General features: G+C 38.5%; 2 long non-coding RNA genes across 2 annotated transcripts in view; one reads left to right on the top strand and one right to left on the bottom strand.

Annotated features, from left to right (window-relative positions):
- The window catches only part of LOC141350267 (uncharacterized), a 143650-nt gene that overhangs the window by 99815 nt on the left and 16104 nt on the right, over positions 1 to 27731 (bottom strand). The window contains exon 2 of the long non-coding RNA XR_012358333.1: positions 21261 to 21443. This is a non-coding gene — a long non-coding RNA (uncharacterized lncRNA). The remainder of the gene's footprint in view (positions 1 to 21260; positions 21444 to 27731) is intronic.
- Positions 17883 to 19504, top strand: LOC129451412 (uncharacterized). The gene is made up of 2 exons (XR_008646755.2): positions 17883 to 18023; positions 18701 to 19504. It is a non-coding gene; the product is annotated as an uncharacterized lncRNA (long non-coding RNA).

Below are 27731 nucleotides of genomic sequence, written 5' to 3'. Positions count from 1 at the left end.
TTATAAGACTTTAGCATGGATTTTCAAACAGGGTCACATTTAATCTTCATTCTGTATACTGAGGTCATGTATTACAGTGATTTTAACAATGGTTTGCCTATGGTAAAATAACTGCAATGAATGCTCTCTAAACATATCAGTGAGGTCCTAGCCAAACCACATAGGTAAATTCTGAATAAAAAATGGGACCTATTTATTTTCACACTGTGACGAAAATCAATAAGCCCAGAGTTACTGTAAGATTTTTCTGACAGCTGTAAATGGATAAAGAGCTCGCTAAGGGTGAGATACCATAGGGGCATTTGAGTTTCTGAATGGTGTTTGTGAATCTTCAGAGCGAACCTTGAAGATTCAGTCATGTTCAACGCCAGAGGCCACATCCGCAAACACCCTGACCAATTTCTCCGAAACCAGCAGATCGCTTGACTCTGCAGGTGATGGGTCTGTTTCTGCAGCAGATTCACGATTATACATGTGATTATAGTCAAGATCTGATCTTTAGCTTAAAAGTGTTTTAGCGAGCGAGACATCTGAGCCTCGACTTTTGCGCTCTTCGTGTTTAAAAGTTGAAAGATACGAAGTAGGCTGTGCATTAAGTATTTAAAGAAGGAAATATTGATGCCTGAACTTGAATATATAGAGGATACCACATTAATGTTTTATTACAAGGAATAAAAGTACCTAAAGCAAGATGTTCGTACAGGAGAGGCGCCGATACCAGAATTAAATGATTAATGAATTCTGGAGGGAATACTTGCAAATCTTAAAAGCTCACGCTGCAACTGGTGAAATGGTTAGAAAAAGAGAGGCTACATAATCCATGCCGTGTGTCAAATAGGGAGCCTGAGCGACTGAATCTGTTCGATTGTTCTAGAAAACAAACATCTTCATTTACTTATTACGAAAGAATATCCTGTAAATTTTTTGACTAAGGCCTTTATGATGGTTATACACACATTTTCATAACCCAATCCAACCTTGAAAATGAATTCTCAGATGACCAGCAAATACTTCTGTTTGTTATGCTAATATAGTAATTCGGTTAATATAGCAAACTCAGGCTAAATTCCATCTCATATTATCAGGACTAAAGTAATCCCTCCTCTCTTTGTTTACAGAAATCAGAGGTCTAACAGAAAAGCCCCAAACTAAAGTCAGAAAATATATGCAGATAGAGGAAATGCTGGCCAGTAGGATTTGCTGCGACTTTTCTTCCTCAAAAACCTCCCCAAAGTTGACATAACTTTAGGTCCTGAGTAACAGCCCAGTGGGTAGCAATGAGTTTCAGAGAAGTTTTGGACTGTTTTCCTTAAACTGAGCTGTGAGCAGTTTGGCAGACATTGCTGGTGCTCTTTTGGAGGTCCTTTGCCTATGTGAACACGACTGATGAATCTGCCAAGGGTAGCAGCGAGAACTCTAAAATCCTGGAGCGTAAGATGCAAGGCCTACATTAGTCATGTGAGCTTAGCCAACGCTCTGTTATTCTCCCTGGCAAAAATTGTTTTTTATCAGGCTCCTGTCAGGCTCATTTGATAGCACACTCCTTTGGTTTTACAACCGCTTTGGCTAAAGACAGACAACCCACTGAGCAACGGCAATGGCTCACACCCAGATTGTATCTGTGAAAGAAAGGCCACGGCCAAAAATGCGTTTTACCTTTATCAACTTCAGACTTTTATTACATAAGACTATAAAAAACCGCAAGACACATCTATGATCTCTGAATTGGAGTGAACCCAGGGTTGTTTTGTAAGAGTTTTACGTATCATCCAGCAATGCATCATTTTAGGAGATGACGAATAAACTATTTCCAAATCTGTGTGCTGTTAGGAGATTATGTGGAATTTATAAAGTGGCGAATTGGATGATGTTTGTAGAATGGGACGACACCCACAATGCCGCGCTGGGACTCGTGGGCCGTGAGACTCGGATCCAACTGAAGAGTAACGGCGTGGTTGAGCTGTCAGACAGCACTTGAGAGTGAGTTAGTAACAGGCTATTCTCCAAATATGGACAGAGGACAACATTCCCCTGCTGAGATTTATAATTTTTGTTTGAAAATTCCAATCCAAAGCCTTATAAGAATTATGGAATCTGGAGGTATTATTCAATACTAAAAAAGGTTCCCACACCTTAGTTAACTTCAAATTCAAGGACCTTTCAAGGACTTTCCAGGTCCAAAACCCTCAAATTCAAGGACTAAATGTGGGGACACATTTCAAGTGGGAGCAAGGTTACATCGTGCTACCTTTTAAAATACATTGTTACAGTTCCCTTTCGAGGGAACTCTTGCTGTGTCACTGTGGTGACACTTTGGGGACGCCACCAGGGGTAAGTGCGTCTGAATGTGTCTATAAAATTCAACCAATGGTGAGGCCTAACGACAAAGACAGGGTGAAGGGGAGCCAGGAAGTATATCACTATTTGAAATATTGCCAAAGACGGCGTTACAGGGATGCAGGAAGTATGGCGAGGGAGACGCAGCGCCTCGTTCCCTTCTCAGGGAACAACAGTTACATATATAACCCGAGACGTTTTCATGTGTCAAACAAAACTATGCAAAAAAGGATTCTGGTATGTATCAACATTCACATACAGAAGATATAAGCATTTAAAGCGAACAGTTTAGCACGTGCGCTTAAAAGGCTAGAAATTTTATAATATTATCTTACACTACACAGGGATTTTTGTTTTCAGAAAAAAAAACTTCTTGCATAAAAGAGATTCAAGCACTTTCAATGACCTGTATCTATGTATGTATATTTTCAAAAACTTCCCAGATTGATCTTTTAAATACCAGAACTGTGGTGTGAAGGCATCGTGACGTAAACCTTCCTAAAACTCTTTTGCACAAAGCTAGAAGTCAATTGTAAAGTAAGTAGCTGTTCCAGCAAGGGCTGAATTTAACCAGGAGCAGATGGAGTCTAATCCTAAGGGTTTCCCTTTGCTTCCGGAGTCACCCACGTTCACAGGTGCTTCCCTCACTCCCCATTCCCATTTTAAATCCCTTTTCCATCCATTTCCTGTAAAGCAGGTGCAATGTTAATCCCTACTGGGGGTCAACGTGGCAGAATGCCGCTAGCTAGACCTCCACCTGCTCATGTTGAGCAATACCCCTTATGGAAAATCATAATTCGATCGAGAGTAAAACAAAGCTTTACACAAACTTACTATCTACACACAACAGTGATGCACTCTTGCATCAGTTAAAGGATTAGTCAATTTTCTTAAAAAAAAATCCACCATGTTATCCAAAATGTTGATGTCTTTCTTTGTCCAGTCGAGAAGAAATTATGTTTTTTTGAGGAAAACATTCCAGGATTTTTCTCATTTTAATGGACTTTAATGGACCCCAACACGCAACAGATTTATTGCAGTTTAAACTTGCAGTTTCAACAGGGTTTCAAAGGACTCTAACTGATCCCGAACGAGGCATAAGGGTCTTATATCTAGCGAAACGATTGTCATTTTTGACAATAAAAATAAAAATATACACTTTTAAACCACAACTTCTCGTTTATCTACGGTCATGTGACGCGCCTGTGCGACCTCAAGAGGTCACGGATGACGAATGCGAAACTACGCCCCAGTGTTTACAAGTGTGAAGAAAGAGGACCGTTCCGACGTTGTTGTATGTTGAAAGATACTAATTAATGTCTTTGTGTCAGTTTATTGTTTTAAATGGTCCGCAAATGTGCGTTTCATATATGTAACACGTGACCTTTTCACGGCATTACACAATTAAGTGAGGTCGCACTGGCACGTCACAGGACCGGAGATAGGCGAGAAGTTGTGGTTTAAAAGTGCATATTTTTTATTTTTCTTGTCAAAAATGGCAATCATTTCGCTAGATAAGACCCTTATGCCTCGTTTGAGATCATTTAGAGTCATTTAAAGCTACGTTAAAACTGCAATTTTAAACTGCATTAAAACTGTTAAGTGTTGTGGTCCATTAAAGTCCATTAAAATGAGAAAAATCCTGAAATGTTTTCCTCAAAAAACATAATTTCTTCTCGACTGAACAAAGAAAGGCATCAACATTTTGGATGACATGGTGGTGAGTAAATTATCTGGCTTTTTTAAAGAAAATGGACTAATCCTTTAAAACCTAATTTCAACCTGCAAAAATGTAAAAATACAGATAATTGTGTGAATTTAGCATTTTAGGAGAAGGCTTGAAAGTCTGTCGTTTGAGTTTTGAACCACCAATCAAACAGACTTCCTGTCTCAGTGATCACCTCTCCCTTTACTGTCACTCAAAACACTGCACTGAGCATTTCAGAGAAAAAGGGGGAAAAGTCAGCTACCGCCTCAAAGACGCCGCGTGTCAAAGAGCCGGACTTTTCGCACTTGAAAATGTACATGCAAAATTTCATTTAAAATTTGATTACACACATCCTCTTTCACATGCAAAGATAAAACAGAATAGCTGACTTGCAGCACGGTGGCCCGTATTTTCATCCAAACCAGTAAAAAGAAGTTCGCCAGCTGGAGTGTGGCACAACGAGAATGTGGAGTCACGTGTTGGGATAAGTTACAGACCTGTGAGATTACCGCAGATGGTGCATTCAAATAAATAAAATGAACAAAACAAGTAACAGCGACGCTTTGATTTCCTTCCATTGTGTTATAAACTAATATAAACCTTAAACAACAAATGCTTGGACCAAGTCAAATCTCACAGCAGAATGATCTCTAAATTTGTTTGCTAAAAAATTAAACTGATAAATACTTTTTCTAATAGGTAAAATATATTCCCTTTTCCCACTTTACAAAACTTACAGTGATGTTATCCTAACCACAGGTATCACGTCTCTCAAAGACAGTTTCTTAAGCAACACTCCCTAACCCTCCCTCCAGATCTTCTTTTGCAATCCTTGTACTTTCTTCACCGCTGTCCTCAAATGAGGTAAAAGGAGAAACAGATAGAGGTGAAACTGCTACTTGTGTGTTTCTGTATTGAGAAATTCAAAAGGCAGCATTCCAGTTACAGTTCAGCCTCCACGAAAACCCAATTGCACTATCAGCATGATTCACTACCCAGATCTCTGCACTCAAACTCTGCCAGGTACGTCCTTCAGCCGGCTGGATTGCGACAGGCTGCTCTTGGCTCAACCTTAGTTCCCTCTCTCACAGTTTCGTGGGGAAATTAAAAGGGAAGAGGTGACTCTAATCAGAGGTTAGATTATTTTTAAATATCTGGTAAGAATGTTGTGCAAAAACCCGTAGTCAAAGAGGGAAATAAAAGTAAAGTGTCATGTAAACGAACAAAACCTGAGAAAACAAACGTGCAAAGAATACAGTTGATATATTTAAAAGTGCCATACATGTTCAACTTTCAAATAAAAGGTCAAAAAGACACCAAGGGATGTAAATACAGTAAAGTATACATCAGTGACGACTCGTGACTGCTCATCCGAGGGGTGCAAATTCAAAATAAGTATTATGTGTGTTGCTCGTGTTTTCAAAATATGTGTTTTGCGCGTCGAGTGATCCTATGTGAATCAGTGATGTTTTTGGCAGCCCTTTTAGTCTTTTGGACGAAAATGCTTTTTAGTTTTAGTCACATTATAGTCACTTATAAACTTGATAGTTTTAGTCGATGAAAACGCAAGAAGGTTTTAGTCAAGTTTAAGCCAATTTTAGTAAAAAAAAAAAAAATTTAATTTAGGTTATGGGCTTAGGTTTGACAAGTAGATACATATAAAACCTTAAGCTTACCATGAAATGTGTCACAAGCCGATTGTCGAGTAAATAATGTATATGATATGTTAAAGGAATAGTCCATTTTCTTAAAAGAAAAATCCAGATAATTTACTCACCACCATATCGAGACATCATCTTTCTTTGTTCAGTCGAGAAGAAATTATGTTTTTTGAGGAAAACATTGCAGGATTTTTCTCATTTTAATGGACTTTAATAGAGCCCAACACTTAATACTTAACTCAACACTTAACAGTTTTTTTCAACGAAGTTTCAAAGAACTCTAAACGATCCCCAACGAGGCATAAGGGTCTTATCTAGCGAAACAATTAGCATTTTTGACAAGAAAAATAAAAAATATACAATTTCTCGTCTAGGTCCGGTCCTGAAAGCGACCTCATGCAATACGTCATGACGTCAAGAGGTCACAGAGGACGAACACGAAACTCCGCCCCAGTGTTTACAGGTGTGGAGAAAGAGGACCATTCCTACGTTGTTGTATGTCAAATGATACTAATTTATGTCTTTGTGTCAGTTTATTGTTTAAAATGGTCCGCAAATGTGCGTTTCATGTAACATGTGACCTTCCCTCAGCATTACGCAATTACGTGAGGTCACGCTGGACTGGACCTAGACAAAAAGTTGTGGTTTAAAACTGCATATTTTTTTATTTTTATTGTCAAAAATGACAATCGTTTCGCTAGATAAGACCCTCATGCCTCGTTTGGGATCATTTAGATTTCTTTGAAACTCTGTTGAAAAAAACTGTTAAGTGTTGAGTTAAGTATTAAGTGTTGGGCTCTATTAAAGTCCATTAAAATGAGAAAAATCCTGCAATGTTTTCCTCAAAAAACATAATTTCTTCTCGACTGAACAAAGAAAGACATCAACAATTTGGATGACCTTGGTGGTGAGTAAATTACCTGGATTTTTCTTTTAAGAAAATTGACTATTCCTTTAACAGCGTGACTTGTTATTTACCTTTAAAAAAATATCAGCGTGATGAGCCTTCAGGTGCCGCTTGAGGTTGGTGGTATTCTTCCCACCTAGTTTGTGGCCACATTTACCGTCGTCTCCCAATATGCATTCCGTTTTTCTTTATGATGGATTATACTGAAAGTATGTCCATAAATCATCTCGTAGTTTCTGTTTATTGGCGTCACCACCACAGTCCTTCAAACTCGCCGCAGGTGTGCTGTTGTTGTGTGAAATCTGGTGCGCGGCATGGCGGCAGCCAGGTGGTGGGCGTACCCAAAACAAGGATAGGAAGCGGCAGCTTTGCTGATACTTTTTAGCTAAAAACAGACAGATTTCATGCAAAACAGGCAGAAATGACATGCATTGTAAACGTCAAACTTATAATAATGTTGTTCTGTCTGGTCTCGTCAACGAAAACTCGAAAGCGGCTCGTCATGTTTTCGTCACCTTAGAGCCATTTTTAGCTAGTCATCGTGGCGTTATCGTCATAAAAAAAGGTGCGAAAACGAAATCATATCGTCATCGTTGACAAAAACAACACTGATGTGCATCACGTGTCTTGTCAAAATAAGTGCCTGCTGCAGACGCGTCAAAACCGTTTATGATAAAAGAGACGCTAACGTTTACAAAATACACGCAAGACATTCCCTTAACAGTATATTTACGCATGAGATTATGCAAGTATCTGGCAAACGTGTGCGTCTCTTTTATCATAAACTCTTTAGACGCGCATGCAGCAGGCACTTATTTTGACAAGACACGTGATGCACATAGGATCACTCGACGCGCAAAACACATATTTTGAAAACACAAGCAACACACATGACGGGCTACATACATGTTGTGACGAACTTCGCATCGAGCACCCTCGAAAAAAAGAAGTCACTGGCCGCCACTGGTATACATTTTATTCAAAATGTCTTAAAATAACACGTCTAAAACTCTGGCTGAAATCACTTTTAGTTTGAGCGAGTCCCACATTCTACAGATCATTTATATGCCATAACACATAATTACCACTGAGGTCTAAACGTGATTTGTTTTGGTCTTATCATATTTTGCCTAAAAGAAAACACAAGTAAGCCAAGACTGCACTTGTTGGCCCCTAAAAATGTGCAATAAACATCACCAAAAAATGATACTGTATATACACAAAAACCTTCAGATGTCTCTTTAACTTGTCAACTAAGTCATTTCATGTTTTTGTAGACTACACTGGAAAAAAATATTGTCAACGTTCAGAAGACTTGATTACACAACCACAACGGCCCTCTGCTGAGGTAGACTGTGGTTCCGTCAAAGCAAAGTCACTGCTCTCGCAAACCTTTACCACAAAGTTACAGCCTTATTATGCCAAATTACTGCATGCAATCTTGGGCCTTAAAGGTAGCTCATCATGCACTGATGAAAAACACATGAACAAGCACAGCCCTTCATTTCACTATTAAGAATGATTACAATCACACCAGGGGCCAGTCCTGTAAGATCTGCTAGGCAAAGACTCCACTAGCAGTCATTTGCGTTAATTACCCAACATTATCAACAAAGGAACGTTCGAGTTTGTCGAAACCTGTCTGATTAGGGACCGAGAGACACCGGCCTCACGGGAATGAGAAACAAATGTTCTCCCTTGATTTGTGTTTGTCTAGTCACGAGTTGCCCATCCCCTTAAAGTTGTCTAATTTGTTTTTTTTTTCTTCTTCCCTATATTACTGCAGAGGACGACATGTACTGTGTAAACTGTCCTAAAGCATTATTGGAGTCCATGTGACACATTCTTTGTTTATTTTAATGTTGTCAACTACCAATTAGAGGCAACTGGCAGTTTTTTAGATGTTTCATAATGTATGATAATTTATGCCAATGGAAATCATGCACATATAAATGGCACCAGATTTAAGTTGTCCCTCAAACCACTCTGCTTGAGGCAGATTTTCATCAAAAGTGAAAATAATGTAATCTGAATTTCAAGTGTAAAATTTATGTCTAGCACATTTTTATTCATGTGTTCTGTAGTTTCAGCTACACTTCTGATCAAATGTTTTGGGTACATTTTTACAAAGTCTAAGCAATGGGTGGCTACTGTAAAGATGCTAAATGATACGATTATATATGAAACACTCTCAGAAAAAAGTACAAAGTTATCACTGGGACCGTACCTTTTAAAAAGGTCCTAATATGTACCATTTGGGTACAGATATGCACCTGTGAGGTACCAGTATGTACCTCTAAGGTACCAATGTATACCTTAGAGATACCAATATGCACCTTTTTGGTACAAAAGTGTACTTTTTAAAAAGGTGCCACCATAGTGATAACTTTTGTTCCTTCTTGTACCTTTTTTCCGAGAGTTTAGTTTAATTAAAGAGGACATTTCACAAGACTTTTTTAAAGATGTAAAATAAATCTTCGATGTCCCCAGAGTACGTATGTGAAGTTCTACCTCAAAATACCATATAGATTATTTATTATAGCAAGTTAAAATTGCCACTTTGTAGGTTTGAGCAAAAATGTGCCATTTTGGGTGTGCCCTTTTAAATGCAAATAAGCGGATCTCTGCACTAAATAGCAGTGCTGTGGTTGGATAGTGCAGATTAAGGAGTGGTATTATTCCCCTCTGACATCACAAGGGGAGCCAAATTTCAATGACCTATTTTTTCACATGCTTCTAGAGAATGGTTTACCAAAACTAAGTTACTGGGTTGTTGTTTGCCAATGCCAATGCCAATGCCAATTACTGTGCATTCACACCAGACGTGGAAGAGGTGACAAAAAACACGCATTCGCGCATAGTTGGATGCTTGAACATTTTGAGTTTACTCGCTTAATTTGTGCGTAAAATTCTAGTTATTCGAGACCATAGACTGTAAAAAAAGATGGACGACGCCCGTTCACTCTCTTCCATAGGTGAAAAGTGAAGCCGTCAGTGTCCCGGTACGGCGCTGACATCTTGGGTCTTGAGTCTGCGCAGTAGCGATTTCGGGACCAGTCCTGCGCAGTAGTGAGAAGGAAGTAAAGCCGCAAAGCAAGGCCCCGCCCTCGCAGATTGCGCATATCACAGCTGTCAACCTTGGCGTGACACCACCGTTTTTACAGCATTAAATAACTAACTAAAAACAAACTTATTTTAAAAACAAACACTTGTATTTATATCAGCATGATAAAAACTGCAGTAATTGACAGAAAACAGCTTCGGAAAAAAGATTTGAAGTGTAATTAAATTGTTTAGTTGGTCTCAAGTCCCATTAAATAACATGTGGAGGCGGGGTTTATGGACTATACTGGGACCAGTCACTGGGGGGCGATCGAGACGTTTTGGCTTCACTTTTCAGGGCTTGTGCGGCACGCTTGTTCGAGACATTCACGCGTAAATTCGCGTCATGTGAGGGGCTTGTATAGCTCAAATTGAGTAAACTTACCAGTTTATTCAACCCCTCCACTCACTTTCTTCCACACAAGATCCTTTTAATTCCTGTAAAAGTACGAAGGTGTCTCGTGTAGCTGATTGGTTAACGCGGCACGAAAATCCGCTAGAGTTCAGATTTTTCAACTCGCGTGGATCACGCGGAAATTTGCGCTTACCGACTTAACATGTAACCCGCGCTTGCCGCCTCTTCTGTGTCTGGTGTGAATGCACCATTATAGCACCTAAACATAAAAAAGTCCGATTTGTTCCCTTAATAATTAATAGTTAAGGGAACAATAGTAATAGTTTCTAATAGTTTTCTTTTTTTTAAATAACTACCATAATTTATATCATTCCATTTTGCTAAATAAGCCTGTTTGCTAAACAAGCCTGCTTTGAGAGTTGCTAAAGGTCACAAGATGATGTCATGTGCTAATTAGCATATCCACAATGTCATCACATCATATTTGAACTTTTATCAATAAGTGATAAGTCCTTGAAAACCTGTACAGGCTACACAGCTAGACACAGCAGATTTGTTCTTGGGTGTTTTTTAGTGACGGAGTCACAAAGTTGGCAACACTGCTGGACTGTAACGCTTCAAAACTGTAAAAGGCATCATGAAAAAGTGATGTCATACAAGTGGTACACTAGACTCATGCACTATATTCCCAGTCCTCTGAAGTCATAGGAACAGATGACCTGCCTTTAACTGTACAGGGTCTTTACCAGCCCCAATGAAAAGTTGTCTATAAACAGTCGACAAAACAAATTTGATTTAGTTCCACATTTTGTTAGATAATTAGTCTGCGTGTTAAACCGGCTACATTATAGACTGCTGAGGAACATGTGGGTGGAAATTCTGCTTTAAGTATTACAGTACAAAATGCAGTGTTACAAGATATAAGCCCACAGATATATTTTAGTTCTTCCTGTCATTAATACTGATATCTCCCCGAATGCTAATGGATCTGTAAAGCATTACCATAAATCTAACCTCCCCCATAATATCAGAATTCTTACGGGTCAATGACTCACCAGATTCTGCTTGATGCCTTCACACCATGTTAAAAGATACAAGCCCAGTAGCCTCGTGTAATACGTTGCTAAAGCTATGCGCTAACCTTTCAGGTTGCACTGCTACCTAACAAGACATGCACACACATGACGTGAATAGGCCGCTTACAAAACACATTCAGATATGAGTAATATCGCTTTGACAGCAATCTGCATAAATTCAAATGCAGCCCGAAGCGTACACTAGCCTCTTTTAAAATTCAGAATTATCCCTCTTTTAGCACACACACTATGGCATCTGTCCTGTAAAATTACGGCATTAAAAACGCACCTCGCTCCCATGCTAATGGCAAGTTTTGATTAAATTGTGTGGAGTTCTGTCGCATTCTCTTCACATCAAGGTGTCTACATCCACATCAAGTTTAGCAAATCTTAACAACAAAATTCAAGCATTACTTTTATAGCCCTTATTAATAGGACAGGCTTTCTTACAGCTCTAAGGAGGTTTATACATTTTTTATAACGTCTTTGAAATTTCATAAGGGAGTGATGATATCTAAATTGAGGAGACAATCCTCGTTGATGTTTTTATTAGAGATAGGTACTGTAGAGGAGAGAGCTCACACAGAGAAAATTTAGGACCACTGTGAAAAGTATCCAAAAGTGAAACCTAATACATAGTACAAGTCCAATTTTAAGAATGATAAACTTCTCCCTTAGTGGAAAAGGTAGTAAAAGAGATTTTTACGGGATATCCAGATAAATGAAGGATAAAAACTAGGCTGCCAGTGTCTGGCTGTTTCTGTGACTATACAGTACTATAATTTAAAAGTTTAGGATCACTTAACTATTCTTTATTTATTTGTATTTACAAACTTCAGAATAACAATAAACTGATAAAACCCTGGAAAATAACTTTGGGAATTATGCTCCGATAAAAAAAAAACAATACAGTATCAAGCTTTATTTTAGTATTTTTAAAGGATTAATTTTCTTTTAAAAAAATCCAGATAATTTACTCACCACCATGTCATCCAAAATGTTGTCTTTCTTTGTTCAGTCGAGAAGAAATTAGGTTGTTTGAGGAAAACATTTCAAGATTTTTCTCATTTTAATGGACTTTGATGGACCCCAACACAAAAGTTTTAATGCAGTTTAAAATTGCAGTTTCAACAGAGTTTCAAAGGACTCTAAACGATCCCAAAAGGGTCTTTTTTAGCGAAAAGATTGTAATTTTTGACGAGAAAAATAAAAAATGCACTTTTAAACCACAATTTTTCGTCTATCTCCGGTCATGTGACGCGCCAGCGCGAACCCAGTAATACGTCATAACGTCAAGAGGTCACGGATGACGTATGCGAAACTAAGCCCCAGTGTTTACAAGTGTGGAGAAAGAGGACCGTTCCGACGTTGTTGTATATTGAATGATACTAATTAATGTCTTTGTGTCAGTTTATTGTTTATAATGGTCTGCAAATGTGCATTTCATATATGTAACATGTGACCTTTCCACAGCATTGCGCAATTACACGAAGTCGCGCTGGCGCGTCACAGGACCAGAGATAGACGAGAAGTTGTGATTTAAAAGTGCATATTTTTTCTTTTCTTGTCAAAAATGACAATTGTTTCGCTAGATAAGACCCTTATGCCTTGTTTGCGATCATTTAGAGTCCTTTGAAACTGCAATTTTAAACTGCATTAAAACTGTTAGGTGTTGGGGTCCATTAAACTCGATTAAAATGAGAAAAATCCTGGAATGTTTTCCTCAAAAAACATAATTTCTTCTCAACTGATCAAAGAAAGACATCAACATTTTGGATGACATGGTGGTGAGTAAATTATCTGGATTTTTTTTTAAGTAAATGGACTACACCTTTAATATGCTGTAATCACCCTTTGCCTAGTGTTCGCACACTATATTGGAATTTTATCAACCAGCTTATTCATAAATTTTAAAAACCTTTTTAATAAAAGAAATGAGTATTTTGGCACAATTCAATTTTCTTCACATAACTCATTTCCAATATTTTGACATACACCTACAAATTAAACGGTTTCTAGAAATTTTATTCAAGTTACTCTTTTGAGTGTATTGTTTCCTAAGTAAATTATGACTTTTATTAAAAATAGATGATATTGATCCTAATCCTAAACAACACTTACTGTATAAATATTTTTAAACATTTAAAAATAATTATAGAAATAATATGCTAGTATGTGTTACAAGCAGACCCTGTACCTAAAAGTTAAATACAATGAGATTTAGATGGACCAGAGACTATGCTAGGAGTGAATAGGGCCCCAGACACCCGTGCCTCCCTGGGGGGAGAGGTATTTGTCGCTGTAATAGAAAGCGTTTGGTCAGCACTGAGCAGCTGAAGTGAGCAATCAGGTCTGTGGCAGATTACCTTAGCCAGACGTCAGGTCTACTGAGAGAGCCCTGATCTAACTCCACCTGACATCTCTCCACACAGCTCCCAGCATGGGAATGTGTGTTTCTGCCTGTACAGTGTGTGTGTGTGTGTATGTTTGTGCGTGTGTGTGCGTCTGAGTTCTGTTGCCATGTGATAGTTGGTAAATCACAGTTTAAGCCAGTCTATCTTACAATGACCAAATTCTGTTCTCACAGCCAATGGGCTTTATTACCCAAATAGCTCAGCAACAGTAGTGGTTCAATCCTCTCATGCCATTTCCTTTATCAAAACATTCATGGCCTTCAGCATGACCTCTCGTGACCCCAGCCTCGCTTTGAGGAAACAGCCCGTGTGCATTATGAACTAAAATGAACTTTTCCTTTGGCCTTTGACAAGACGACCATTAACAGGCCTAAACAACCCGGGGGAGCAGAAATTAAAATATAACAGCATAATAATACTCGGCGTGAAATCACACAACTATTGCACTACTTTTTTGTGCGTTATTTTAGTGTTAAACTTTTATTCACTACATTTACATTTACGTTTATGCATATGCAGACACTTTTATCCAGAATGACTTACAGTGCCTTCAAGCTACAGCAGTGGTCTCTAACATTGTGCCAGCGCAGAGTTTGTGAATTGCCTGCCAAAGCACATTCAATTAAAAGCCTTAATTTAAATATTAATTTATTACATATCTTTTATATTAGCTTGGCTTCTCTGATGTGTGTTTAATAATAAAAGTAGACTTTTGAGTAGACTATATAAAAAAGTAGCCCTCCAGATTGTTTCATCCATTGTGGTAGCATTCGCTGACAAAAAGGTTGGAGACCCCTGAACTACAATATACATTAAATCAGTATGTGTGATCCTGGGATCGAACCCATGCATTACCTTGGTAATGCTAACACAATGCCCTGCCAAGTGAGCTACAGGATCATGTGTGACTTCCTTTAATATTATAGATGCACCTTATTCACAAATGTAATGTTGCGCTAATAACGTATAAAAAAGCAGGTGATAAATTAAACATTTTATTGATCATACACTGAAAAAAAAGATTCATTGAATTTCATCAATTTTTTTTAAGCTAAGTGGTTGCAATCAATCTATTTAAGCTACATTTAAACAAAAGTGTTATATTTGATTTTACTTTACTAATCTTTTTTGTTTAAATGTAGCTTAAATAAATTGATTGCAACCACTTACCTTAAAAAAATGTATTAAATTCAATGAATCATTTTTTTCAGTGTAGGAGAAGTTCATTAACAAATTAAACATGAATCAAAGATACACAGACCCAAAAAGCATGCCATATAGACACTTTACAAGGCAGCAAAACCAAACTATGCCAGCCCGGTCAGGACAAGGCATTTGTTCATCTGACTGCACATAATTTGCTAAGTGACATTGTAATCTATGCAAATGACTTTTAATATGAACATAACAAGGGAATCTCGTTCTGTAACTTATGCAAGTATGCATGAACAGACAATTAAAATTTAATAATGCAAATATCAATCAAATCGTGAAGAAAACATGTCATAGCAAATCGCTCATGTATTTGACTGCAGAAACCAATAGCCACAAGCACTGATTTTCACATTCAGTTTTATTCATGGTGAAGTTTACCATGTAGATGAACTTTGTGCTGGAAATTTTTTAGGTCTCTCTTAATGTGATGTGTTGTTAAACAGGGCACGGTGGAGTCACGGTGTATACCACAAAGTGCCCTCAAATGTGCATTTTTAAATGCCAAAAAAACATGTGGGAAGTCAAAACTAAATCCTTGGGTCACCGTCTAAGAGGTCAATATATTGCTGACTGAATCAACTAAAACAACATTGTTAGTTTTGTTGGCCTCGTGACAAAACATTGACATTTTTCAGCTAATACTTACAGTGCAAAAGCTTTTATGGTTTCAACATGTTCAAGCTGATTTGTATTGTAGAGAATCATGTTTTAGACAAAATTCCAAATCTTAACATTTTGTATTCTTCACTGTTCCAAGAAATAAATGGTCAGGGCGGTACCCATTATAAAGGACAGATATTTATACATTTCGTTCCAATATGAACCTTTGTGGTAGCCTACTCATGCACTCTTTGGCAGTGGCGGCTGGTGACTGCTCTTCCGAGGGGCGCAAATTCAAAATATGTGTTCGGAGTGTCGTGTGTTGCTTGTGTTTTCATAATATGTGTTTCTTGCGTCATGTGAACCATGTGCATCACGTGTTTTGTCAAAATAAGTGCCTGCTGCACGCGCTTCAAAACCATTTATGATAACAGAGATGCTCACATTCACGAAATACATGCAATACACTCCCTTATCAGTAAACTGATTACGCATGAGATTATGCGAGCATCTGGCAAACGCGAGCGTTATTTTTATCATAAACCCTTTAGACGCGTCTGCAGCAGGCACGTGATCCACCTAGGTTCACTTGACGCACAAAACACATATTTTGAACTTATGAACCACACACATGACGAGCTACATACATGTTGTGACGAACTTCGCATCGAGCGCCCTCGAAAAAAGAAGTCATCGGCCGCCACTGCTCTTTGGTACCAGTATGTACCTCGAATTAACTCTTTCAGCTATTTACCATTTTTATGACAATTATTTCAGCCAGTTTTATTATTCATTTCATTCTTATCATCAACCTATGCTTACTCCTAAAAGTGACGTGTGTAATTTCTATGCCACAAGCGGCATCATTTTAAACTGCAAAAATAATGGCCCCGCCTCAACTATAACAAACAGTTTGGTTAATTCAACTCACAGTACTCTGCATTTTACCTCTCCACTATTTTCTTACTCTACACATTAAAGGCGCAGTGTGTACATTTTAGCAGTATCTAGTGGTGAGGTTGCGAAGTGCAACCAACGGCTCAGTCCACTGCTCACCCCTTGCTTTGAAATGCATAGAGAAGCTATGGTAGCCGCCACCGGAAAAACATGTCATCGTCGGAGACTTCCACGTAAGGGGACCCTCTGTGTATGTAGATAAAAACGTCTCATTCTAAGGTAATAAAAACATAACGGTTCATTATAAAAAGGTCTTTATACACCCCAGTTAATATAGTTTTGTATATTATTTTGCATTTATGTCAAGAGATCCTTCTAAAAATTACACACTGCACCTTTAAACTATGGATAACAAAATTTTAAAATGGAAGAAATGCACGCAGTACTTTCCCAGACACACATTCCACTCAAAAAAAATGGGGCCACTATGAGGGCAAACGGTGCACACCTGACATTTCCTGCTTTTTTTACTTCTAATTGGCCATGTCCAACGTTTACATTCTTAAAAGCATGGGAAGTGTGTCGTTTACCCCTGTGTAAACACACAATGCCATTCAGGATGCAACAGCTGTCGAAGATTTACATGATGCATGCCAACCAGTCCCACAAAACTTGCATCTTCAACAGTGTTAAATTCTCAGAGAACAAGGTACCTGCAACATCTCACTCACTGTATTTGTTATTTAAGCAGACGTGAGCTGAAAGCATAAAAGCCAGCAAAAAACATGCATAGGGGATTTGTTATACATGTAGTGTTTGTCCAATAAATGTTTTGGTTGCAGATATGATTTGTGGAGGTTGTAGTCTATATTTACAACAGAGAACCTTGTGTGTTTGGCCTAAACTGTGCAATCGTTTGCATTTACCGTTTGACAAGCCTATAGGTTCCCATTTTCATATATAACCTTAAGACTTCTGCAACCTTGTGACCAAGTCAAACTCACTTCATTGGAAGCCAAGAAGCCTATAAATTGCACAAAACAATCAAGTTCCCTAAATCAGCACTCAAGTTCCCCAAAACGCTTGTTCCATACTGTTGTTTCACATTCTCTCTCTGTAAAGTTTTTCCTTTTCAAACACACACACACACATACATAGAGCAAGCATAAAACCGTACACTATGATTTTCTCTCTGTGTCACTGAAAAACGGCTGCGAGCACCTATGAAAAGCTACAGAATTGTATTTCCCCACATCATTTATTTTCTTTGGGTTGCCGAATCTTTCTCCCATGCTTCATGCTCTGGCTGTGGTGAGTGGACAGAGAGAACAGAACACGCCTAAAAAACCCTAAAGTGTCTCTGGTGGCCGGTGTCAGAGATTGTGGTCCTTGGCCCTGACCCAAGGATTAGGTGTTCCAGGGAAGAGAGATTTCTTGGCCCACGTCAATCCCCAAGAGTGCTTTGGGAATTATGTGTTTGTATATATGTGCCTCCTCCCCTCCCGCCTCCTCTGCACTTCAGTTTTACGCCATCTTCCATCTCCTCGAGTGCCCGCGATTGCAGGTCGATGGCATAATCGGGGACTGCCCTTACGGCCGGGTGGATTCGGAGAAAGAGAATGTCAAAATGTAGCAAGGGCTGAGAGAGGGACAAATCAAGTCAAAGTCAAACAGAAAGAGAGAGAGGGGGGGAACAGGAGAGAGAGAGAGAAGTCACAGAAGTGAACGGTGGGGGATCTTGGGTAAAGGAGGTAAGACAGGATATGAAAACAATGGACTCATTGTAGAGAGATGATAGAAGGATGAGAGGGAGATCTGTGGATCACAGCACCATCTACAGGCTGATACAGCACACCATCAAATGATGAAAGATGAATGGCTAATGATGGTGGAGAGAGATTTACTTTCTTTTGTGATTTGTGTGTTGATACCATATACAATTGGGAAGAATAATTGATTATGAATTCATTTTACACTATTAGAAAAATTGGTTATAATACAGTACTGTATGTACCCCAGCTGTCACTGGGGCAGTACCCTTTAAAAAGGTCCGTATATGTACCATTAATGTGAAGGTCCAAAGCTGTACTTTTTTTAATGGTACATCCCTCGTGAAAGCCATTTATGACCATTTTTTTCTGATATGTGTAGTGTGATGCGAATAAAATCTCTTGATAAGCGGTGGATTACGCTGGCTTTATAGTTGAAAGAATGACTCATTTATACTTTTGAACCCTCACGACACTTTTCCACATAAAAGGCTTCAACAAACAAGAAAGAGGTGACCTAGTGACAAAACGCATTCTTCTCCATTTCCTTCAATTTTACGGGCCATGTACGAGGGGCTTAAATTTCAAATGGAACAGTTGTACGATTGCCAGCTCCAATGTTTCCGCTCCGGTCCTAAGTCTCTCTTTCTTTTCTCCAGGTGACCGTTTTCTAGCCCCACCACCTTTCCTGTGCCAGAAATGCCAACTGTAACAACAAAAAGTGGCAGATGCCAAGGGAATCCCAGACGACTGACCTCTGTGAAGTCGGCCTACCAAAGAGAAGCTAATATTTACCCTGCGTGTTTGAATCTGTGGAGCTGTGCCATGACTGCCCTCCGAGTGCATACCGGGCCAATAGGCTTACGTTTCTTCCAGCCTTTGCTCCGTGGGATCGAGCGCATCATACACCCTACGTGCCGCCAGCTAGTGCCAAGTGGATTTTCGACCATCGTGTGCGGAGTATGTTTGGGAAATTGCGTTTGATTGTAAATTGTGAATTGTGCTCTTTAAAAAATAACCTTTACATGTGATCCTAACATCTTGTCATTGCCTATCTGAGCTTTACAATATATATTTTTAGTAAACCAATTTAATATTATTCCATTCAGGTTCAGAACATTGTCTCTAAGCTCAGTCTCTATGTCTCCTTACTTCAAAGTGTATTTTGGTGGGAATGATCTGAAGAATGTGAACAGTCTCTGATAACCAACAGAGCAGTCTGGATCAGTGGAAAAGGCCACCAAATGAGATCTCCTGGGCATCAAATACACACAATGCATAAAATATGTGCCTATCGTATTAATGTGTAGTTCTATTCTTGTGTTGGGGTGAATAGATTTTACTACAGTATGTGTTTGACTGAAATATGCTGACATTTAGACATGAAAAGTACGGTTTGCTTGTCTGTCGCCACAGCACGAGATGAGCAATTGTGGAATTTAACATGAAAAAATTATATTGGTTGTAGTTTGACTGTCTCTACTTTGCCAGTCATGGCCTAAGATAAAAGGCAAGCAGGCCATTGTGGTTACTGTCTTTGGTAGCCCCGCCTCTAAACAGCACATACAAAACTGACACATACAAAATGAAGTGTGATTGATCACATTATATGTCAGTCAGGTGGATCTTCCTGTCTAAGCGGACTGTTCTTGAAACACAGTCAAAAGATCTGAATGTGTGCAACTACTACACTACAAAATGGCACTAAAAGTAGTTTATTGGGTTGTAATCATAGGGGAACCACTTTAAGTTTACACTTAACAGTTTTTTTCAACGAAGTTTCAAAGGACTATAAACAATCCCAAACGAGGCATAAGGGTCTTATCTAGCAAAACGATTGTCATTTTTGACAAGAAAAATAACAAATATACACTTTTAAAGCACAACTTTTCGTCTAGATCCGGTCCAGCGCGACCTAACGTAAATGCGTAGTGACGTAGGGAGGTCACGTGTTACATATATAAAACGCATATTTGCGGACCATTGTAAACAATAAACTGACCCAAAGACATGAATTAGTATCAGTTGACATACAACAACGTAGGAACGGTCCTCTTTCACCCCACTTGTAAACACGGAGGCGGAGTTTTGCGTTCGTCCTCTGTGACCTCTTGAAGTGATGACGTTTTGCGTCGGGTCACGCTAGCGCATTCCGGCCGGATCTAAACGAGAAATTGTGCTTTAAAAGTGGATATTTGTTATTTTTATTGTCAAAAATGACAATCGTTTTGCTGGATGGGACCCTTGTGCCTCGTTTGGGATTGTTTGTAGTCCTTTGAAACTCCGTTGAAAAAAAACTGTTGCGTGTTGAGTTAAGTATTAATTGTTGGTGTCTATTAAAGTCCATTAAAATGAGAAAAATCCTGCAATGTTTCCTCAAAAAACATAATTTCTTCTCGACTGAACAAAGAAAGACATCAACATTTTGGATGACATTGTGGTGAGTAAATTATCTGGATTTTTCGAAAAACTATAAATTTAGGAATGTCTGTCTGGATATGGATATTGTCCATGGATTTGACCGCAACCAAGAAAAGGAGATGAAAACAGTGTGTTAATAACTTTTAAAGCGTTGTGAAAAAAAAACTGTGGCAGATATTGAAACAGTCACTAAAGCATATAGTACTGTTTGTGATGCTCGGTTTGAAACAATCTGGACAGGTGAATTTTTTACTTAACAGAGATTGAAACACCAAACTAAAGGTGATTGAGAAATCCTCCAGTCATAGACTGAATAAAGTAACTCTTTTCACATCAAGCACCATGTCGAAAATACACGACTGCAGGAGCTGGCATGCAGCATTTCTAGCCCGCTCAGCCCACGCCTTCTCTAAAGACCCTCAAACCAAAGAAAACGTTTCAACAGCATTTCCATCCATTTCTACTCTACAGCGTGATGAGAGCAGGTTAAAGCTGTAAGCCATCAAAGTCGGCCGAGCAGCGTGCCCTGTTTGAAACTCATCTGGATTCCCCATAAACACTCTGCTGCTAATTGACTACACATGTGGCGCTGAGTGCATTTTAGCATGCGTTAGCGTGTGTGCGTTAGCGTGTGTGTGCGGCGTAGCCCGTTACAATGTGCACGCGTGTGTTGGCATACACCATGACTTATCAGCGTGATCAAAGACGGCTTTGCCGTAAACTGTCTGCAGTATGAAAGGCACACAAAGGCAGGAATAGCTTCATGGTAAATATTTGATCCCGAGAGTAAATTGGTACCTGTCTCAGAGATCTGGGCTCTTTGATCGACACTCTTTCCCTCTTCCGTAGTTTAAATGTGGAAATTTATTTATTGGTGGCTCCCCCACATCCGAACGTCCGCCATCTGGGCAGGGTGCTGAGAGGTGCGCACCACAAAAATTGTGCCTCGTTTCTTGATGTGATACTGCATGTCAGGAATACCTGAAAGAAATTGTCCGTCATAACAAGTCAGTTAAAACCTTATGTATCTTTTATTATTTCAAAAGGCAAAACATTTTATTTATAGTATATTTATAGTTATAATTATAACTTTTTACTTGTTTCCAAAAACCTCTTTGTCTTCCATTGACCACATTAGTTAAGCGATTATGCCAATAGCTTACTTATACTGTACTGTAGTTGACTGTAGTTGACTCTGTGAGTTTAACATGCCGTATCCCAGTTTAAAATGTACAGACCACATTTAAACAAAGCTTAAATTAAGAATAGATTTAAGTGACTTGAATGAGTTGAATTCAGCCTGTTTAATTGATTAATATGCTGACAAGACATGCCACTTAAACCTAAGTCAACCTTTTCATGTCATGTGACTTACATGGTGTCTTGCTGGGACGGGGTTGAGGAAGTCATGACTTTTCACCCCAGTGCATCGCTGTGTTGTCTATCATTTTGAACATGACTGAATAATGACTATTTACATGCCCTAAGGGACAGTATTGTGCGGCAGGGGCCAGATCACATGCACGGCAGGCACTGAATTGAACGTCTGTTATAAAAGGGGATTTTTGCCACTGAGTCTTTTCAAAAATAACTCATTTTTGCCTCTAAATAAAGTCGTACACTTTCAAATCAGTTTGGTTTAGTTTACAGCAGGATTTTGCTTAGAAGAAGGACATCTTATAGCATTTTATATATGAATGTGTTGCTTATTTAACACTCCCTAGTTCCCTTTTAAGTGAATTTAGCCATCTGTGAGGGCCAGGATAAAGTAGTTTTGGACACAGTAGAGTTTTGGGGGCATCCTTTTTTATATACCTTCTGTTCATTGAAGTAAAACCAATACAATGTATTTTTGATGTAAGAAGAGTGTTGACACACACCCATCAATCTAAAAATGTTGGTTGGGACAAACCTAACCACTGGGTTATAAATAAACCTATGCTGGGTTGTTACCCAACTATAGGATGAAAAAACCCAATATTTGGGTTAAAACAATCCACCATAGGTTTTTATATAACATCACAGTTGGATTGGAGTGATGTCATACTATTTAAGCTACATTACTGTACTCCCACATTAAACAGTATAGTAATATTAAATACAGTAAGAAAATAGTACTTCATTTCAGGTAAAATATGTATGTAGGATTTTAATAGTTATTAAGGCAATGCAATATGCTTTTTAATTCTGTACCATCACAATAAATAACTGTTGGTGTGCAGTCCATAAATTAACATAGCAAACAGGCCAACATTGCTTAAATGTCACCTATAAGACCATAAGCCACTTAGGGATTTCGGTGATGCGATATCTCACATGTAATAATCGAACAGAGTCTGGACGCGATTACAAAAGAGCCAGAGGCTTCTCGAAATCCTTCTGCCCTCCTAATAACAAAAGGATTGCTTTTTCTCCCGCTTACTGGCCACATCATATTTCACAACAGTAACAGTGCCCCAAAAACGTCTTTAATAGCCTTATCAGTCTGGTTGGGAAACACAGGCCCCAGATTCTTACTCTGTACATTAAGAATGTTGCCCTTCAAATGCTTGGAGAGTCTGGAGTTATTTAGCTCTGGTCCCCAATTCCAGGCTCGTGCCAAACCCAGAGTAGCATTGGAGGATTGTGTTTAAGAGCTGGCACAGGATAGCTCGGATACTTGTGTGCAAAGACACTGCCAGAAAGGCGGGTGCCAAAAGGACCCATCATCTCCAAGCTGTAAGCAACAAAAAGTTTCAACTTTTGTGGTTTATAATTTTGTTTTGTGCAGGAAATATTTTATTGTCTCCTATAAATTTTCTGTACCATATAAAAAATAATTGCTGCAGGTAAGAGTGTTAAATATCGCACTCCTATCTTCAGATTTTAACGAGCACCTTATAAAAATAAAGGAAACGGTTGCCACAAATTCATAAAAATTGCCTTGATGAGAGTTTCATCAACATGCAATCAAAGACGAGCGCAATCTATCACATCAAAGCACCATCGCTCGTTTCTAAAGGGAACGTATCACTTGATCTACGCAAGTTCCATTACCTCCAATGTATTTCAGATGGGGAGGAAATAAAATCACAATTTAAAGACTGGAGCGCTGCATCCCATCCAGCTTTTTTGCCAATGGGAATCAGAGGCGAGTGGTGGCGAAGCTGGGCTGTGAACCTCTCATTTGCAGGAGCACAGAAGTGTGTGGCTTAGGAAAATGGCTGTAATAGTAAACATATGTGCCATGTGTAACACGTTAGAAAAGTTGGGGGGTCTTTTAAGAGTGGAAATCTTGATAGCTGCTGATAAGAGCCCTTTCTTAATTTAGTTGACTAGCACAGGAAGAAACTACTACATATATACAAGCATCAGATGGAAGGGGGGCCATTAATCAAACGGGTATCAGAGAGTTATATTACAGTTCAATGATGTCGTGGGTTGTTAGATGTAAAGATTCCAATATATCTGAGCGTTGGGGTGGTTTACCGTAATATGCGAACTTATCTCACATCAGCTGAGTTTGAAACTGATTCTGGAAAAAAAAGCAGAAATGAAACTGAAGAGTTGTAGACAACTTGCAGAAATTGATGCTTACCGAGAACTGACAGGCATTGCATTAACATGAGCCACACATCTGCAAATTTCTTCCGTTTGAACTACAAATTAGAGGTATTTTTCTATCATATGTCTGAACCTGGAACACAATCTGTGCCTATTGCATATATATGTATATGTATATGTATGTATGTATGTATGTATGTATGTATGTATGTATGTATGTATGTATGTATATATATATATATATATATATATATATATATATATATATATATTCTTAAACTATATATAAGCATACTTACAAACAGGATTCAATGGTGACTCAAAGAGAGTGAGTCTACAGAAAAGTGGAAAGATTTCATGCTCTGACTAAGCGTACAAGTTGTAAACCTCAGTGGCTTTCCTGGGTAAACATGACCTAAATGTTTATAGGGTGATAGTACTGTTCACTTTGTTTCAGTGAATTTGATACTACTAAATATTACTCACTGTATTTTTTCCAAATCCTTGAAAGGCGTATGTAATTGAAGACAATGTACACTTACTTTTTTGTGTATATACAGTACTGTGCAAAAGTCTTGGACCATGCTACCATTGGATTTGTTGTTTTTGCAATTGTGTAGTGATCATAAATAATTCTTTCTCAGTCTCTTTATTAGAATACAACCAGAAAATACAGGAAATGTGTATGTAGTATTAAAACAGTATAAAAGTATAAGCTTAAGTGTCAAGTATTTAAGGTAAACTTCCCTTCCACTTGAGCAATAGCAGGCAGCTGCAGGATCTCTTAAACCTAAATGAAATAAAATCCTAATTTCTAATTCTAATCGAATGACTTCAGAACTTCAGTCTCCTCAAAAAAGCTCAAGATGTGCCAAGAGAGGTCACACTAAATACTGACTGATGCCTGAAGAAGACATTTAGTTCTGAAAATTGTTTTGTTTTTAATTTTGTGTACATATTTCCTGTATTTTCTGTATGTATCTTAATAAGAATGAAAAATAAATATGAATGGACATTTGCTAAAATAACAAAGCTGGTGATGGTGGCCTAAGACTTTTGCTCAGTACTGAATGTGGGAATTATGTCACTGAAGTAACAGTTGTACGCTTTTCATCTTTTTTATTCGTTTTAGAACTGTATTAAATGTTTACTTTTTTAAAGCTAAAAATGTTAACTATTTTTATTCTATATTACAAAAATTAAGAAAATGTTAAAATAAAAAATAAAATAATTACATATACATATTATAATACATACTATTTGCATTGCTGATGTTTATTTTGCATATTTTATTGTTTTTACGTAATATAGAAGTACACAAGGCATGGTTAACACAGTCATTATGAGAAAGTTTAGCACTGCGCAAATAAGACCCTGAATGTCACATTCATCCTTTGAGTTCATTGTAACTCAACACTTGCTGTTTATTGTCAGTGTCTCAGCAGTAGCAGCTCTAAACTAACATCGTCCATTGTGTGTTCATCTACAACTTGAAGCTTTCATTCTTCAAATAAAAGAGGATGCCACAAGGACACCGGCTCGTTGGTTTGAGCGGATTTGTGCTATTGCTAAGAGACCACTGGCCGAAGCCAAAACCCCTTTCCTTCCTTCCGACCGGCCTTATTGGTGAACAACTTAAGCTGCAATGAATTAAGAAAATGAGAACCGGAAAATTGCACTTTTAATTTTCTGACCTTGTTCCATTTCCTGCGCTAATGTCCAAACGCTGTGGGAGCCACATCCCCCCTTTGTTTTTATGACTTTTATAGACAACACTCCACCATGTAAACCCGATTTTCAATACAGAGCCTTACAATAACCATTTTGTTTTGGTTTGGATCGATGTGTTTGGGTTTCCTCTGATCGCGGTGCTTCCAGCAGAGAAAGGAGAAGAGGAGGCTGAAATAAAAACCACTTGAGCGACATCTTGAAGATTTTGGCAGATTTCTGAGTGCCATAACAATATGATTTTTATATCCCCATGGGTCATTACAGCCTCTAGTGAAACCCCAATGAGCTATAGAAAGTTACAGGAAGTGTACCAATGCATTACAAAAATCATTCTTTTAATGTCCATTTGATGCTTATTAGGAGTGAAGATAGAAATCTGTCACTCTTTACATCTATATCTTATTCCTGTATCCCAAAGACAAATTGTAGGAATCTTTTCCTAAAAAAAAACATTTTTTTTCAATTGTTAACATTAAGTAATCGTGCACAGCAATTAAACATTAGCTCAGTTGGTAGCAGCACAAAGGTCCACAGGTTTGATCCACAGGGTACACATATATAGCTTGAGCCCACTGCAAATCACTTTGCATAAAAATGTTATAAAATACATAAAAATAAGCAAATTAATGGATAGTATGTATCATAGCCCTTTTGCAACGAAAAAACCTGTTGTCAGCATGAATGTTTGATAGGGTTTGTGTCGACAATCCTCAGACATATTGGCAATAACAGGCTTTCATGACGATAGTTGCCGTTGGTTATTATTATTATCATCATAGTTTCACATTAACATGCGCATTGCATGCTTTTTCTCGCAAGAAAGGGTTTGTGGGTTTCACTTTGCGTTAGAGAGCTTGTAACGCACATAAATTCCTTCTCGAACACAATTGGACTTGACTGTGGGTTCACACCAGATGCGAGTTCAACGATTTGCGTAGATCACATATAAAGTCAATGCAAAGACGAGATCAGACGCGTCCTCGTGTGGGGCAATGTGAATGACGCGATATGGGCGACGCGTTTTTTTTTCCGCCTCAAACGTGTCTTTGCCCAAGTTGAAAATATTTAACTCCAGCGAAAAATTTTGCATGACACGAAGTTAAATCCCGCGAGTAATCTAGAGTAACGCGATGCCCCCCATTTGGTGTGTACGTAGCATTATGCTGCGTTTAGACCAGCCACGGTAGAGGCGTCAAGCGCGAGTGATTTCAATGTTTAGTCAATGTAAAGACTTGTTGACGCGCACCTGGAGGTCTCGCGGCGTGAATGAGACACAGTTCTGCCTCGTTCGCGCAACTCGGATTAATGGCATTAGTTTTAAGAAGGTTGTGGTCATGACAGTGTTGCCCTTGCTTCTTTTTTGTCCATTAATCAAGTGACTTGTCATAAATAATAAAAAAAAAAAGAGTAAACTACTGTCCCACCCCGATACTATCGTGTATTGCCGATCTCATAGGCAGACGATAGGACGGTCTTAAAATGGGGCATATCGCCCAACACTATCGAGCACAGTGCAAGACATTATTGAAACCTTTAAAACTCTAGAGAAGACGCATACAAAATGATAAGACCTTTTCATCAGTGGATTTTGAGGTTCCCCAGTGCAATTATTAGTGAGAATATATAGTGCGCTTGCAACACTATTAGTCAACAGCTGGCTAACAGCATTTAAACCAACGCCCCACGAGACAATGAAAACGTGTCAAGATGAACAGTCGCATGCTGAACTAAGTAATGCCACTTGGTGGCTGTAGGGTATGTGGACGTCTTATTAATCACAATACATTTCATCATTGCTGTACATTTGTTTTGGGGGATTTCTTCGATATTCTTGTTTGTTTGTAATGCCAATCTTTACTGAAACAAACAAGTACCCTAAGCAGAACAATAACTTCAGTAAGAGTGTTGATGTTAAGCCGGCTCTTTATTTCTAGCGTACTATTTAGTGTGTGTAAAAGGGGAATACTGCATAACTGTCTTGTGTTAGTGTTTGGA

The sequence above is a fragment of the Misgurnus anguillicaudatus genome, chromosome 17 (assembly GCF_027580225.2).
Source record: "Misgurnus anguillicaudatus chromosome 17, ASM2758022v2, whole genome shotgun sequence".
Lineage (NCBI taxonomy): Eukaryota > Metazoa > Chordata > Actinopteri > Cypriniformes > Cobitidae > Misgurnus > Misgurnus anguillicaudatus.
The sequence above is the reverse complement of the archived record's forward strand: the minus strand, read 5'-3'. Positions and strand labels throughout refer to the sequence as shown.